Below are 14,579 nucleotides of genomic sequence, written 5' to 3'. Positions count from 1 at the left end.
CCCCCTCCTCTTCAAAATAAAATCCACTTCCCAAGTGAGACTTCCATGTCGTCCTGACTGAGCAATATAATTCATTGTCTCTTTTGGTCTGACATGAAAGTAAATGTCTTGCTTCCTGCTGAAAGCATTCCCATCCCATGCCATTTTCGGTTTAACAGCCCTGATGTGAAATGTCTGCTAGTTCCATTAGTCTATGCTCTATAAATTGTAAAGCGCATAGAGTTTGCTGCTGGGCGGTAACTTGCGCTGTACAAATGCTGTGTATTATATGGAATAAGTATTATTATCTCAAGATGTTTCCAACTTCGGTCTCGGCATTATTTTCACTAGCTTACCGGATAGTATTATAATAATAGTAAGGATTCTGCAAAAATAAAGATGTTCGAGATCAGTCCCAGAAGTAAGTTTCCCGGTTTTGTCAAATCAACAATGTTTTTTCAAAAGTCCTGAAATTTTAAACATTCCTACCTAAACCTGTTTTCTATCCAACCTACTATTCGCTGATCTCAAAGCACTTTTTCATCTGATGTACCCACGGGCGAAACGCAATGACATTAGGAGAGCATTTGTTTCGAGTACAATTTCCTCCTTGTTTTCAAATCTTTGATTTTGAGGGGAAAAAATAATTTAAGTCGTATAGAGCACAGCGAGGATATTCAAGGATTTTCCAATGCCAGGAGTCCAGGAAGTTGGTGACCTTTCTAGCAGTGTGCGCAGGCGCGTTGTCATAATGGAAGACAACACCTCGCTCAAACAGACCCAGCCGACTTCTTCTGACTGCTGGTCTCAACTTTGTATGAGGAACCATTTTGTAATTGTCGGCATTTTGGAAATAAAACAGACTCTGACCATTCATTGGTTCAACGTGGACCGGTTAGTTCAAAACCACACCGTTATGATGGAACGGAAAGCATGATGCACCTCACTTTCAAAGCACCTTGATTTCGTTGAGCTTTCTGGGGTTGTGGTGATCGTGGGTATTTTTCTCCTGCTGTCTTTTTAGTTCTGGGTCACACGAATACACCCATGTTTCATTACCTGCTATGATACTTCTAAAATCAAATTTAGTTGTTGTTTTTTCCATGCATCTTTCAATACTTCCACTAAATAAAAAAGACAAACGGGGCAACAATTCCAGGCGAGAAAGAATTTGTGCTCCAAATATACTGGGCTAAGGACCATGGGTATTTTCCGTGTCGCAACACTAACTCTATTAACGATGCGTTCTTTCTTCACCCATTAACATTTCTTCGACGAGTCACGACTGCCAAGTGAGCCATAAATGGATTATGTCCTTCCCATTAAGCTGTCTGAGATAAATCAAAGGACACAGTATGACAGCTTTTATTTCACCCACTGAGGTAATGGATGTCCTAATTAAAACTTCTTATATTTCCAAGATCGGCTTTAAACTATCTCGCCTTGAAGGTGGACTCCAGTAATGGGTGCTGCAACTTTAAAGAGACTGCTTGTATTCCCATCAGCATTATTACTGTACTTACTTTCGTTCTTTAGTGTATTTTAAAAAGAAAAAAAGTGGATAATGTATGAGGGGATTTTAAGGTATTAAAAATAAAGAAAGTGGACAACCGATGAAGAAATGTTAGTGTATTTTTTTTTTAAAGAAATGAGCAATCGATGAAGAAACGTTGGTATACTGGAATAAAATGAAAATAGACAACTGATGAGAAAAATGTAAAATTCTTAAAACAAAGAAAATACCCTGAATGGCAAATGAACAGTGAAAAGTAATAGAAACTGACCTCGATTTTCCAGAGCGCTGTTTGACGACTGATAATAGTTTATTTTAGAGAACCCATTATCTCCGCTTCTCAGTGTGCTGGAGTTTTAATGCCGAAGCCCGGATGGAAATTTATTGTTTAACTTCCGCTAAATGAGGTCTTTTTGACACATTGGGGGTGTAATTATGCCAACGTTAGGACAAAGTAAAGACGATTTTTTAACTTTTTGTTTTTCACGTACTAACAGTGAAATGGTTGTAGAATTATAATGTTGTGAAAGTCAGATTTTGTTTTTACACACTATTAGAGTACTTATTGTAGAGTTCAAACGTTCCATCAATGACGTTTTGCACTGTTTTGTTGTTGTCGGTTTGTACATTCAAGAGACGTAATCATCCCAACTGTTTTAATAAGGTTAATCATAATAATATGTTTTGCACAGTAGGTGTTTTTACGCCTCAATCGACACAATCTAAATCATTTAGGAGGAGGCTTCGACCCTATCTGTCAGTGCCAAGCCAGGCTGAAAAGGATACAACACCCTTGCCAAAAGAACGAGACACTTGATAAAAATTATCCACAAATGGGAATCGAACTTTGACCTTCTGCCACACTACAGACACCAGTGATCGTTGTTTGACAGAATGTTCTTTATTTTCAGTATGTCAAATGTCCGAACTTCTGAATGAGAAACAAGGAAAAGAATAACCCAAATGTTCCTTTACAAGCTGTGAACGGAGTTGTTGTTTTGGAAAGTTAATCGTCTTTCATACGTCTTTAACGTCACTGGTATGAAGCTGATGATTTCTGAAACATGATACTATTACTAGTAGAAACGGAGATACTGAAACCAAGTAATTTTTAAACGTATCTATTGATTGTGTATTGATTTGTCTCTTTAGCTACCCTCTACAGTCTCGTGGTCAATGAAAATTACGGCAAATTAGTTCAGACATAGAGAGATCGCAGAACGTACCTTTTGTGTTATGTTTTCAATAAGCGTTTTACGGCTCTTGCAACACAGTTCGGTCATATCATATTAGTGCTGAAGACTGGAGGTGCTACATACGAGTAAAGAAACGAAAATGAAGAAGAAATAAGGACGACAGATTATGGTTGACAGGATAGATGGAGCAAACCACACAAGAGCCCCCGCCAATCACCGACTGAAAGTACTGTACTCTCGATTTACCTTTGACATGATCGATGTTGAACCGCGGCAGAAATGTAACTGGGTTGTTTGATGGCGCAGCTGGTAGTCCCTACTTCTTGTCTTTTCTTTGGTCGTTTCTGCCTGTCTTTCTTGCTTTTAAGCAACTCTTAATCTCCTCTATACTCACATAAACAAAAAAAACAGGTAAGTTTCATACAAATCGCTACCTTAAAATGAGAAAGTTCTATCTGACAGTTTTGGAAATTTTGATTTACAATGACCTAGAGTTGAGAAACCAAATGTTTTGTCTGCTCTTTTAAGATGGTAACATTACTCGGGGTCATTATCAATAATATATTCAGAGATCTGAATTCGAAAAAGTTTGACATGTTACGAAACTCAATTTTTTTTTACGCCAAATTTCTCAAAACTTGGAACTGAGCAGATAGAACTTTCTAGTTCTAAGGTAGCAAAGTATCTTCATATGTTGGAACGTATCATTTTCCTTTTGTTTAGCAGAGTAGTCCGGAAGTGAAATACAAATCCCCTGAGAAGATGATCTGAAAGCGATTTAAAAGCGAGACATAGAAGAAGCATCGGTAGGTCAATAATAACAGAGAATTTCAAGAGATGGACGACAAGAAAAAGATCAGGATCATAGTTATAGGGTGTGGTTATTTTTTCAAGTATCAAAAACTTAAGAGGAAGAAAGAATGGCGAGTGGTTCTTGAAGAAGAAGAAGAAGAAGAAGAAGAAGAAGAAGAAGAAGAAGAAGAAGAAGAACAACAACAACAACAACAACAACAACAACAACAACAATTACAACAACAACAACAACAACAACAACAACAACAACAATAAGGAGAAAAAGGAACAGAAGGAGAAGGTTTCCTTACTCTTTAAAAAAATATATGCTCTTTATTTGTCTATTACAGGTACTGGACTACCATCGTATCCAAGGGAAAATCCTGGCCAAAATCACCATCTGAACAGATTACTGGTGAGTATAAAGTCGTATTGAAATAACAGACAATACTAATGGATCAATTATCTTTATTTGAAATAGCTGACGGGAAAATATTAATTGTTTTTTTTATTGTAATAATTATTAGATGCCCCCATCTACACAATTTATGCCATTTGGAGGTGAGCTTCTTCCACTCTATAATATATCACGGCCAACTTGGGCTGAGAATGATACATGTACAATGTCCCAGTGGATAGCTGAAGATACTACGAATATAAAAAAGATAATTTCGGCTTTCAGAAATGGATCTCATGTCTTTTGGGTGCAGCGACGAAGAGCCTAACAGTAAAACCATTGACAACGGTATTTATTTGCCTCTTAAACTATTTGTGTTACGACGTGGTGGAATTAGGCGCTCGTCAGTTTTTGGGCATGTGGAGTTTTTGATATAGTCTTCAAATCAGTCTTACTTTTGATTAAAAAAACTACCTTTCTATCTTGAGAAGACGTTTATCAATATTTATGATTGAAGTAGGTGGGGGTTGCGTGGTGTCAAAGGTAAAAGTAGCAAGAAAATGGCCGACAAAATTGGGTCACTTACAGAGCTGTAGTGACATAGGAAACTACAAATGTGTATTTTTTTGTGCTTGTGATAAATGGTTTCAGTAAAATTCATGCAGGGATTTGTTTTACATCGAACATAAAAGGTGTGGAACAAATTGGTAAAAATTAATAAATGGGCAGAAAAAGGTTGATTTTTTTAGATTTCTATATTTTAACGAGAGCCTGATTTAATCACCATGCTAGACATTTATCATAATTTGTCTTCACAAAAAACCCAACGTTTTCTTGTATTGGCTGTAAGCAGGTAAGCTTATCGACACTTGCCTTCTGCAAAAGCGCATTGGTGGAAGGTCAGAAATTGGCATTATTATGTATTTATCTTTTTTTTTCTTCAATGTTTGTTTGTTTTACGCCGCCATAGGCAGACACATGAGGGCAGAAGTGTCTTAAAATAAACGACCAGTCTTTCTCAGTCACGTAGACCTACATGTATCATTTTTTTCCATATAAATAATTGGGACATAGCATGATGCGCTATAGTTTGTAACATGATACGATGTGGCTCAACCCCCTTTCTACACGGTATATCCCTAAGAGGAAGGATTTAGCGACCGTGTTCAACACAACTCAGCCAGCCTAGCCATTAAAGATCTCAAATAAGATAATGTCTCACTGGTCATCTGAGCCGGGGTTAGCTGCTTCCAAGGACAGGGTGATAATCAAGCTCAGGGGGGGGGGGGGGAAGTGGGGTTTGTGTTTCAAAACAGCCGGCTTCTTTTGTGCCATGGTTTGGATCTTCACCGTAACATACAGAAAACGTTAGTTCGATTCCCGTGTAGGGAAGTGTGTTTTTTAAATTTTAATTAGTCTTTATTTTATTTCTTTTCTTTTCTCATTTGAAGTTGGGAGGAGGGGGAAGGAGGAGGCTGCTTGCTTGTTGTTGTTTTTTTGTGCTTGGGTTTTTTAAAACAGGTTTTTATTGTTGTTACTTTTTTTTTTGGGTTGTTTTTTAAAGGAGGGGGGGGGGGGCTGAGGTTTGTTTTCTTTTTTTATATATATTGTCTCAGTCTGTCTGCTTGGATGTTGTATCCCGCACACTTTGAATAGGCCCAACAACGCAAGGTCGAAGCAGCCCTTCTATTAATGATCTGAAATGAGTTAATTTGGATGCAAAACACTTTCTGTTACAATTACAAGTTTCACTACAAAAACAGAACATTCATCAATTAAAATCTGGAATATGCAAGTGATGTTCGTTAGTGATGTGCGATATTTGAGGAAACGAAGCTTCATTGATGCTTCGAAGCTTGAAGTCATTATAAATGTAATGATATTTAAATGCCACTTGCGAATGTCTCTCTTTTGTTTTAGTGGCATGAGTTCAACGGCAACATTCGCTATACTCAATATTCCTGTTGGATCTACTTATCACTTTGTCTCGAAATCATCGAGCACAAATTAATTATGTATTTACCTCAATGATTTTAGATGACGGGAAGATGCCAGTTACTTCTATGTTACCATTTGGACAAGAGATTGATTTAAGATGACTCACATCATACTCGTAAATGGTTTCAGATTTTTGTCCCGTGTAAAGTTAATAAGGTTCCCGCTCTGCTTTTGTTCTTGCAATTTTTCCTTATAAAACAGTCTTACCAACCTCGGCAATGTTACCCACTAGTGGTCAACTTGGCAATCTTGTTGGATGTTGGGTATCACCCGGGTAGTGATGGGCATGAATTTAATATCCTGCTTGGAGAAACAAGTAGGTGGGCAGTACAAACATTTCTGCAACTTAAAAATGACAAATGCAAACGCTGGCTATGAAAAAAGAAATTGACCAACACTAATACAAACTATCAGGCCAAGAGAGTTTTAAAAGGGGATCTTACTGGGTTCCCATTTTCTCTTTCTAACCATTCTTCATCTTAGCTTCATCTGTCTTCACCTTCACCACCTTTACCTCTCTCGCAAACTTTACTGAATACATTAAACATTTCCTATCACTGTAAATATTGCCACTCAGAGTAAACATTACTCATCATTGTAACTGTTTCCTCATATGACTGTAAATATTACTGCAAACAGTGTTCCTCCTTGCAGGCTTTTTAACTACAGCGGCATATCACTGTCAAAACTCCTCGTCTCCAGGAGGCTGGAAAAATCGATTGCAAACTCACGGTCCTTACATAAAGGGTCTTAATTGCGCCTCTCAGATTTCAAAGCCAAACGTTCAAAAATAGAAAACCCGAATCTAAAGAGATTTTCGCACAGCAGGAGTGTTACAATCTAAAGGTCTTCACATGTTCCATTTCACAATAGCAAATCCGGCCGAGCTTTTTGATGATACTCGAATATCTTGCCTAACACTTTTAATAAGGTTATAAAATCGGACGAAATCCAGTTAATCTTCCATCTATGTGAGCTAAGGACATTATGAGTTTCTTCAAAAGATGCGCGGATAAAGGGGGGCATAGCTGATTAGGGTAGGAAAAAAAAGCTAAAATCCTTAGGATAAATATTACTCCATTACGAGAGAGAACGTTGGATCTAGATTACAATTAGGCTTTTCTTTGTGCAAACGGGAGGCAGTTTTTACTACGGAATTGCCGTATAGTGACAGAGAGGGAGAGAGAAAGAGAGAGAGTGAGAGAGAGAGCAAGAGAGAAATAAGAGATAGGGAGATAGAGAAAGAGAGAGAGAGAGAGAGAGAGAGAGAGAGAGAGAGAGAGAGAGAGAGAGAGAGAGGTGATTATAAGCAAAAGCCAGCACATTCCTCCGGTTTGTATTCGGAGTCTTGTCCGACCACAATACAAAGAGAACTTTTTGAGCTAATTGTTTAAGATGCTGTTGGAACAGAGTACAGAAATACCCTCAGCTCCTGAAGGCAAACGAGCTTTGTCCATGGGGAAAAAGAAACAATACAGGAACCGCACTTAATAACTTGAATATCATTTCTATAAGGAAAAAATAAATGCTTTCTGGGACGTGGCCGGTTTCTAGTTACAGCCAGGAAAGCTCAAAATTTACCTAATATGAATATGCGTGTATCATTGTGATTGTTGGCGCAGGCTGATTAGATCCACCGCGGTGTGTGTATATGGAAAGGGGTTGGGGAGTCAATGGGAGGGGCGGATGTGTCCTTATTGTTCTTATAATGATCAGGTTTCGTTCTTGACTTAAGCTCTTGTTGTTCTGTGATAATATTACATTGTGTTCCCACTATACGTTTGTTCTTGTAATTTATTCCTGATGAACCATCGTGTCATGCTAGTGTAAATACAGATTTGTGCTTTCTTATCATCTTTTATCTTTAACCAGGCTATTTCTTGGCCTTTGAAAGAAGATAAAGGGAGCTGGCCGGTAGTTTTGTCCTGCTCTATTTTGTTTCTTAATTTTGTTTATTTTGTTTTTTTAAAAACTTTTTCTAGGTTGTTGTTGTTGTTGTTGTTGTTGTTGTTGTTGTTGTTGTTGTTGTTGTTGTTGTTGTTGTTGTTGTTGTTGTTGTTGTTGTTGTTTCATTAAAACGTTTTTTTTTTTGTTTTTTTGTTTTTTTTGGGGGGGGGCTCTTGTTGGGTTGTTTTTCGTTTGTTTTTTGTTGCTTTGTTTTGTTTTTTAATCTAGAGTTTTAATCGTTTACGAGGTGGACTCCCATCATGCTTGTCAGGGCCAATCCGGGCTAAGAGTGATAACAACATCCCACCAGAAAGACAGAGATACCGAATAGAAAAAGGCCCCATTTGGGAATCAAACTCTGCTCCTGTGTACGAAAACGAAGTGCCTAACCATAACAGCACAGACCCCGGCTATTCTTATCTGTTTCTGTTATGATTATAGATTCGTGTTAAGAAAAATAATGACCATGAGCGACCTGATTGAACAAAACTTCAAAAAGGGATTTATGAAGATCAGTAGCCGGGCATTTCCATCACAACCACATTATTTGATGTTTCAGGCATGTTTCCCCGCTGTCTGGATTTCTGACAAGAGAAAAGAAAGCATTAATTTGAAGGGGTCAAGTGAGAAATATGGAACGTTCATTCTAAAAAAAAATGAAGCAGTATTTACTTACCTTTAGCATGCTACAGTACCTATTAAATATCCGTATGAAATCAAACTGGTTTTAAAAAAAACACCTATGTCATCCACAAATGATATTTCTATAATTACAAAGGAAGTTAAGAACGTTTGGCGGATGCTTTAGTATAGTTTTATCAAGCTTCTATTGTGCTTATTTCTCCCCCGTCCTTTTTCTTCTTCGTACGCTACTCAAGTAACAACTCAGCACCTACTTGACCTGTTTGTGCGGCAAGTGACACAAAACTTTTACTTAACAACTGAACTAAAACTAAGTTAAGATAATGCCAAGTCCACCATGAAATTCTTTTAATAGGTTGGTTTTGTTCGGATGTAATTTAGCTTGTTTTTCACTTGACCTCTCCCGTTGATAATGACATAACCCATCTCTAACATCGTAAACACTTGTAGGGGATCATCAGCGTCATCCGAAAATATGCATACAATTTCCTGGAATCTTTCTCTAAACCATTATCTTGAGAGAGACACAGTTTTATTGTAGCGCAAATAATATCCAGATAACACCAGCCTGCCTTTACCTCCCCCACCCCCACCCCCTTCACACACACAACCCGAGTAGACAGGGAAGTAGATCACATCTTTCTTTGATCAAGGATTTGAAATCCCATAGGAAAAGCCGCTAGAGATCATGCGCCAATGCCTGCATGAGACCGGAATAAAACCAGACATTTTTCCCTAGAGATGCAATCTACCACAACACCCACCTCACACCCCACTCCACCCCTCTTTTCTCTGTTGTTGAATCAGTTTTAATACAAACTGATGGGAGGAGAGAGCAGTAGGGGGTGGGTAGGGAGAGGTGGCATTAGCGAATTTGATCGATAGAATCGAGGTAACTGAGGGGAGAGTAATTTTTCCCTTTGAAATTGAGAGAGAGAGGGCGTCCTTATGGAATACTCAATTAAACTGAGAGGGTGCTTTCAAAATGTTTGATCAAACTAAAAGAATAGTAAATGCGATTACCCATAGCATAATGGATCTGAACACAAATTCATAAAGACACACAAGACTTGTTCAAAACAAGAAGATAAATACTTGGAACATTTAAAGACTCTTACCTCTCTCTCTCTCTCTCTCTCTCTCTCTCTCTATCTCTCTCTCTCTATCTATCTCTCCCTCTCCATCTATATCATCTCCCAAAATTGAGGGTAACATTTTCTACTCGAAACGCATCGATAGCGCCAGAAATTGCTTCTCTGTTTTTCACATTGAGCTGAGAGATCTTATGTCCACTGGATCGAACACTTTGAGAGTCGATTCCTCGTGTGAGGAAAACTTCGCACCCTCTGAACTTCTGCCTGATGAAGTCGTCTAGGAAGCTAAGTGTAAATTGGTGCGGCTGTCGCCGAATTTGGCGCAATGTGATTCCAGAGAAGGCCATGAAAGGATTTAAAACGCGATCCTGTCAGTTGGCAACACGTTAACAGCGGGAAGGTTTCGTCCCTGTCTTATAGGTTCGATTGGCTCCATAGGGATATACGCCCTCTGCCACTTACAGCTCTTTACAAACCCATCTGCTCGATCTTGAAAGTGCATGCTTCGACGGAACTTAAATGTTTGCGGAGGAGGGTTCCTTCTTGAATATTCCTTGGAGGGGTGGAGGGGGAGTTCTTACTTTTTCTTCCTTCCTCTTTTATTCTTGGGGATGGGGGGGGTCAAAAGAAGACATGATGTTGTTCTGATAATCTCTTCATCAATTGCCCCATACTTCATATTTGAAAATAACCATTTTTTTCTAAATTGAATAATACTTCACTCATAGGTGTTAAGAACCTCTAGACAATCTAAAACAAAATCAATTCTGATGGACTGCCGGTGATTATATGGTGCCATCGATAGATCTAAGCCTACTTCATTTCTTCATTTCTTCATGTCATTGCGAAGGGCTTCGGAAAACGCGCAAACGGAGTTCACCTCATCCGTACAGCTGTCATTGGCTGCAGGATAGTCTCTGCCAGACGAGTCACTGACAACCGCACAAGTGTGCACAGAGCAAAACAGTTTGAACATGGTGACGCTTTCCTGCAGCTCCTTGTTGCCGTGGATGAGTCTTAGGTGCATCCCTATGACCCAGAAAATAACCACCAGTCAATGAAGTGTAGGCAGAAATATTATACCGCTATCCAAAAAAGTACAAAGTGTGGCCTCAGCAAAATGGATTGTGGAGGTATAGTCCACATGACGTATCTGGAAGAGAGGGTACAAAACAACTGAAATTCTTTTGGTATTTCAACTTCGTTTCCTTTTAGTATTTGTTGTTTGTTTGTTTTTCGACGATTGGAATTACATTAATTGACTAAATTTGAAGCACCCCATTGTCTATCAGAATGCTTTCCATCATTCACGTTTGTTTCAGTCTGATCTCCTTCTTTCACATATTCCCAATAGGTTTGCCATCAACACAAACTTTACGATGAACAGATCTAATAATTTCACAATTTTTGCTATTGGACAGTTTTTGGTTGTAACTAATTTAGTCACAGCACTGTGTTGGAAGCGAAGCTCTTTGGAGGAAGCCATTTTTAGCTCTGCCAGTGGTACAACCATGTGTTGTGACACACAAAAAATATAACGTGTGAATGACATCACGGAAAACCGAGTTTTGTTTACCATACGTCCATGCCACAAATAATCCATTTAATCCAAATTTTGAGAATTTTCGATTTTACACCCACTTAAAGCTCTGTGAAAGATGCACCTTTCAACATCACAAAAAATGCAGTGCAATGCTATGGTCTAGGCTAACAATATTCTTTATTTCCGTGATTCTTGATAGGAACAACAAAACTAACACTAGTTGCTTGTCTTTTGTCTCTGACATAGAAAGTACCCAAAGGATTGCTATCGGTAATTTGAGGGTAATCAAATGGTTAAAAAGTATTGTAGGAATTTTCCTTCTTTTACAATGACTGTAATAAAGTAATGTTAAGGGGCAACTTTTGGGCTGGTGGTTTCTGGTTCGGTAGATAGGTGGGCTAAGACAATGTTGAAGCATCCCACCACCAAAATGCCCAAAAATTGACGAGAGCCTGATTCCACCACGATGCCTCACATATATCAATACCCTAGCAGACCTGACAGTATTCTGAAAAGTTCTTAACTTTGTGGGAAGAATACAGTGCAAGTTATCATTCTAGATGCGCTAAAATATTAATATACTGACAAGATATATTTCGTCCTCTATAGTAGGGTACCCATTCGCATCAGATTAAAGTAAGGAAAATGAGTGTAAAGTGTGCTTTTTTTTCCCCCACGGACGCAACGACGAGTCTGAGTCTTGAAGCCCCGAACTGGTGGTACCCTCATGATTGCGAGTCTGGTAGCCTCACCACAAACAACATTTCCGACACACGGATCTTTGAAGTTTGAAGATTGGAAAGATATTTATTATGCCACATTGTTTTTACTTCGTCCTTCCAAAATAATTCCTCTACTTTCGACTTCAGGGAAGGAGAATCACCGCCGTCTAGCGGGTACGCCAGACATCAAACCAACACAAAAACAAACATAATATTCTTCTTCACGTTCTTTTTGTTCTTCCTCTTATTTTTGTTCTTCTTGTTCATGCTCTTTTACTTCTGACGACGACGACAACGACAATAATGAAAATTGAAATGATAATAATAATTAGGAAAATAATTAGTTAATAATAATAATAATAATAATAATAATAATAATAATAATAATAATAATAATAATAATAATAATAATAATAATAATGAAAATAATAATAATAATAATAATAACAGTAATAATAATAATAATAATAATAGTAGTTAGTACATTGACTTCTTTTTGTCGAAAGAGAAATGTACGGGAGAGAGTTGTCCCGTGTTTCGGGGAACGGAACTAAGTTGTTTTTTTGTTCTTCACTTCCTATTGGACTTGATCCTTGTCGTGGACGCCACAGCTGATAAAGAAAATAACGTCTAGGCGGCTCGCGGTTTTCCTTTGTAAGAAGTGACTGGGGAGAGCCAAAATGTAATTAGGAAGTGAACACTTCAACAACACCCACGCATTCAGTCCCAGCTTTCTGGATTATACAGGAAGTCTAAAACCACGTTCACTGCTGCAGTAATCAGCGCTGTTAAAGGCTTGCAGGCTATTTTCGTAGGTCAAAGCGCTAGCTGCCGTCAATAATAATTGTGTTAAAAGATAGATGACAATATAGAGATACGGAACACAATTTTCTTTTTAAATTAAAAAAAATCGTAAGAAGTGAAAGGAGAAAAAAAACACTGCCAAAAGCGATGTCTGTGTTGAGAAGCGCAAGTTCCTGCGGGGTAGGGGAGACTATTTTTTGGGGGGTAACGTATGTAGGTATTGCTTAGACCAAAAATCTAGACGTAAATCTGTTTTCTAAAAGATGGGTCGCTTCAGGATTTGAGAGACGCAACCAAACGACATCAACAGCGCCTGCAGATACAATAAAAATGTATCAATGTCAGGTTGTTTTCTTTAAGCAGGCTGCCTTTCAGGGAGTGATGTATGTCTTCTGTATAATGTCTGGTTTCAACGAGATACGGATTGCATTTTTATCTCTGGGTTTTTTTATGTAGAAACAAGACTCTGGAAACAACTATAATAATAATAATAATAATAATAATAATAATAATGATGATAATAATAATAATAATAATAATAATAACTCAAAGATCGTGGGTTCGAACGTCGATAAGGTTCCGACGTTTTCTTTGGAAATGACTCTTTACACGGATTTCTTCACTTCATCAAGATGAGAATAGGTACCTGGCTTTACCCAGCAAAAGATAATGTCTGTATGCTTGTGTTCAGGCGCATAATCGAGTGTACCCAAATTGGATGTGGTAATAATAATAAATATCATCAAGCGTTTAGAGTTTACCCTTAAGCAGGGATATTATGCTCTTTACCAAGTAATGCAATTCATTGTTGTTAATATCATTGTTAGTATTATGAGCGTGGGGCTACGTCTTGTTAAATATATTTTGAAATATTCAAGTTATAAAGCTGAAATAATATGCAGCGTGGATTTAAACCGACAGGAACAATTCAAAATTATACAACGGCCCTATCTTTCAGTGCAAACTTTGCAGGTAGAAACACCAGAAGCTTTGATGTGTTTTCCTTAATTTAAAGACATCAAGTAAATTGAAGATGGCAGCAGAGCCGGGCCTAATGAAAACCTGTGAGCTTCTGCTTTCTGATTTAGTTCCCTTATCTTGAACTCCATCGTGAGTTACTGGCCTTGCGCACTCATTACAAGAAACCACATCGTCTTGGATGAGTGAGTGAGTGAAGCTAACGTGAGGTTTCTGGACAAGAGGTCGTGGTGATGCCTCTTCATTCAAAGCCAATTTTATAGTCAGTAGTTAGGATGATACTTTTACTCCTTCTTATTCAGTTTTTTAAATTTTTTGTTATCGTTGTTGTTTTTAGGTCAAGTTTGTGTTGTTGTTTTTGTGAGTTGTTCATTTTTCTTTTGTGGGGGGGGGGGGGTGTCTTTGTTTTGTTTTGTTTTGTATTCATGCAAGCAACAAAATAGCTTTATAAGCTCAGGATGATAAGGCCATTCATATTAAGCAGTCTTTGCCAGCCCTGGTGATATTGCCCGCAAGTGGATGATTTGATCGTTTTGGTGGGCGAGGCAGATGCCTTGGTAAGTAACAGTTATTTTTTAAGACCTCGCATGGAAGTACACGTAGCCGAGTGGATACCCTAGATTTACAAAGTTTTAACTGCTCAGTACCTTGTTTTGAGAAACTTGACGTCGAAAATGTTGAGTTTCACGACATTTCAATATTTTTTGTAAGCACGTCTTTGGATATCTTGATAACGACTCCGAAAAGTCTAATGAATTAGACGAGTAGATAGAATATTACTTAGTTTCTGACTTCATGGTCTTAGTACCTAAAAACGGCCAAAAATGGCACATAGAACTTTGTAAATCTAAGAAACCCGAGCGGCTATAGAGACCGCTAGCCATTCAAATGTCGACAAGTACTGATATAAAATATGATCATGGTATGGTTTCACCTTAATTTATTTTTCTTCTATCTATCTACCCCCTCCCCCC

At 38.1% G+C, this 14,579-nt stretch overlaps 1 long non-coding RNA gene across 1 annotated transcript in view; it reads left to right on the top strand.

Moving 5' to 3' along the window:
* Positions 1–4,504, top strand: part of LOC101863478 — a 162,527-nt gene extending 158,023 nt beyond the window's left edge. The window contains exon 3 of the long non-coding RNA XR_001185134.2: positions 3,831–4,504. This is a non-coding gene — a long non-coding RNA (uncharacterized LOC101863478). The remainder of the gene's footprint in view (positions 1–3,830) is intronic.
* Positions 4,505–14,579: the final 10,075 nt, after the last annotated feature.

Source organism: Aplysia californica, unplaced genomic scaffold (assembly GCF_000002075.1).
Source record: "Aplysia californica isolate F4 #8 unplaced genomic scaffold, AplCal3.0 scaffold00019, whole genome shotgun sequence".
NCBI lineage: Eukaryota > Metazoa > Mollusca > Gastropoda > Aplysiida > Aplysiidae > Aplysia > Aplysia californica.
Note: the sequence above shows the minus strand (reverse complement) of the source record. Positions and strands in the feature narration are given on the sequence as shown.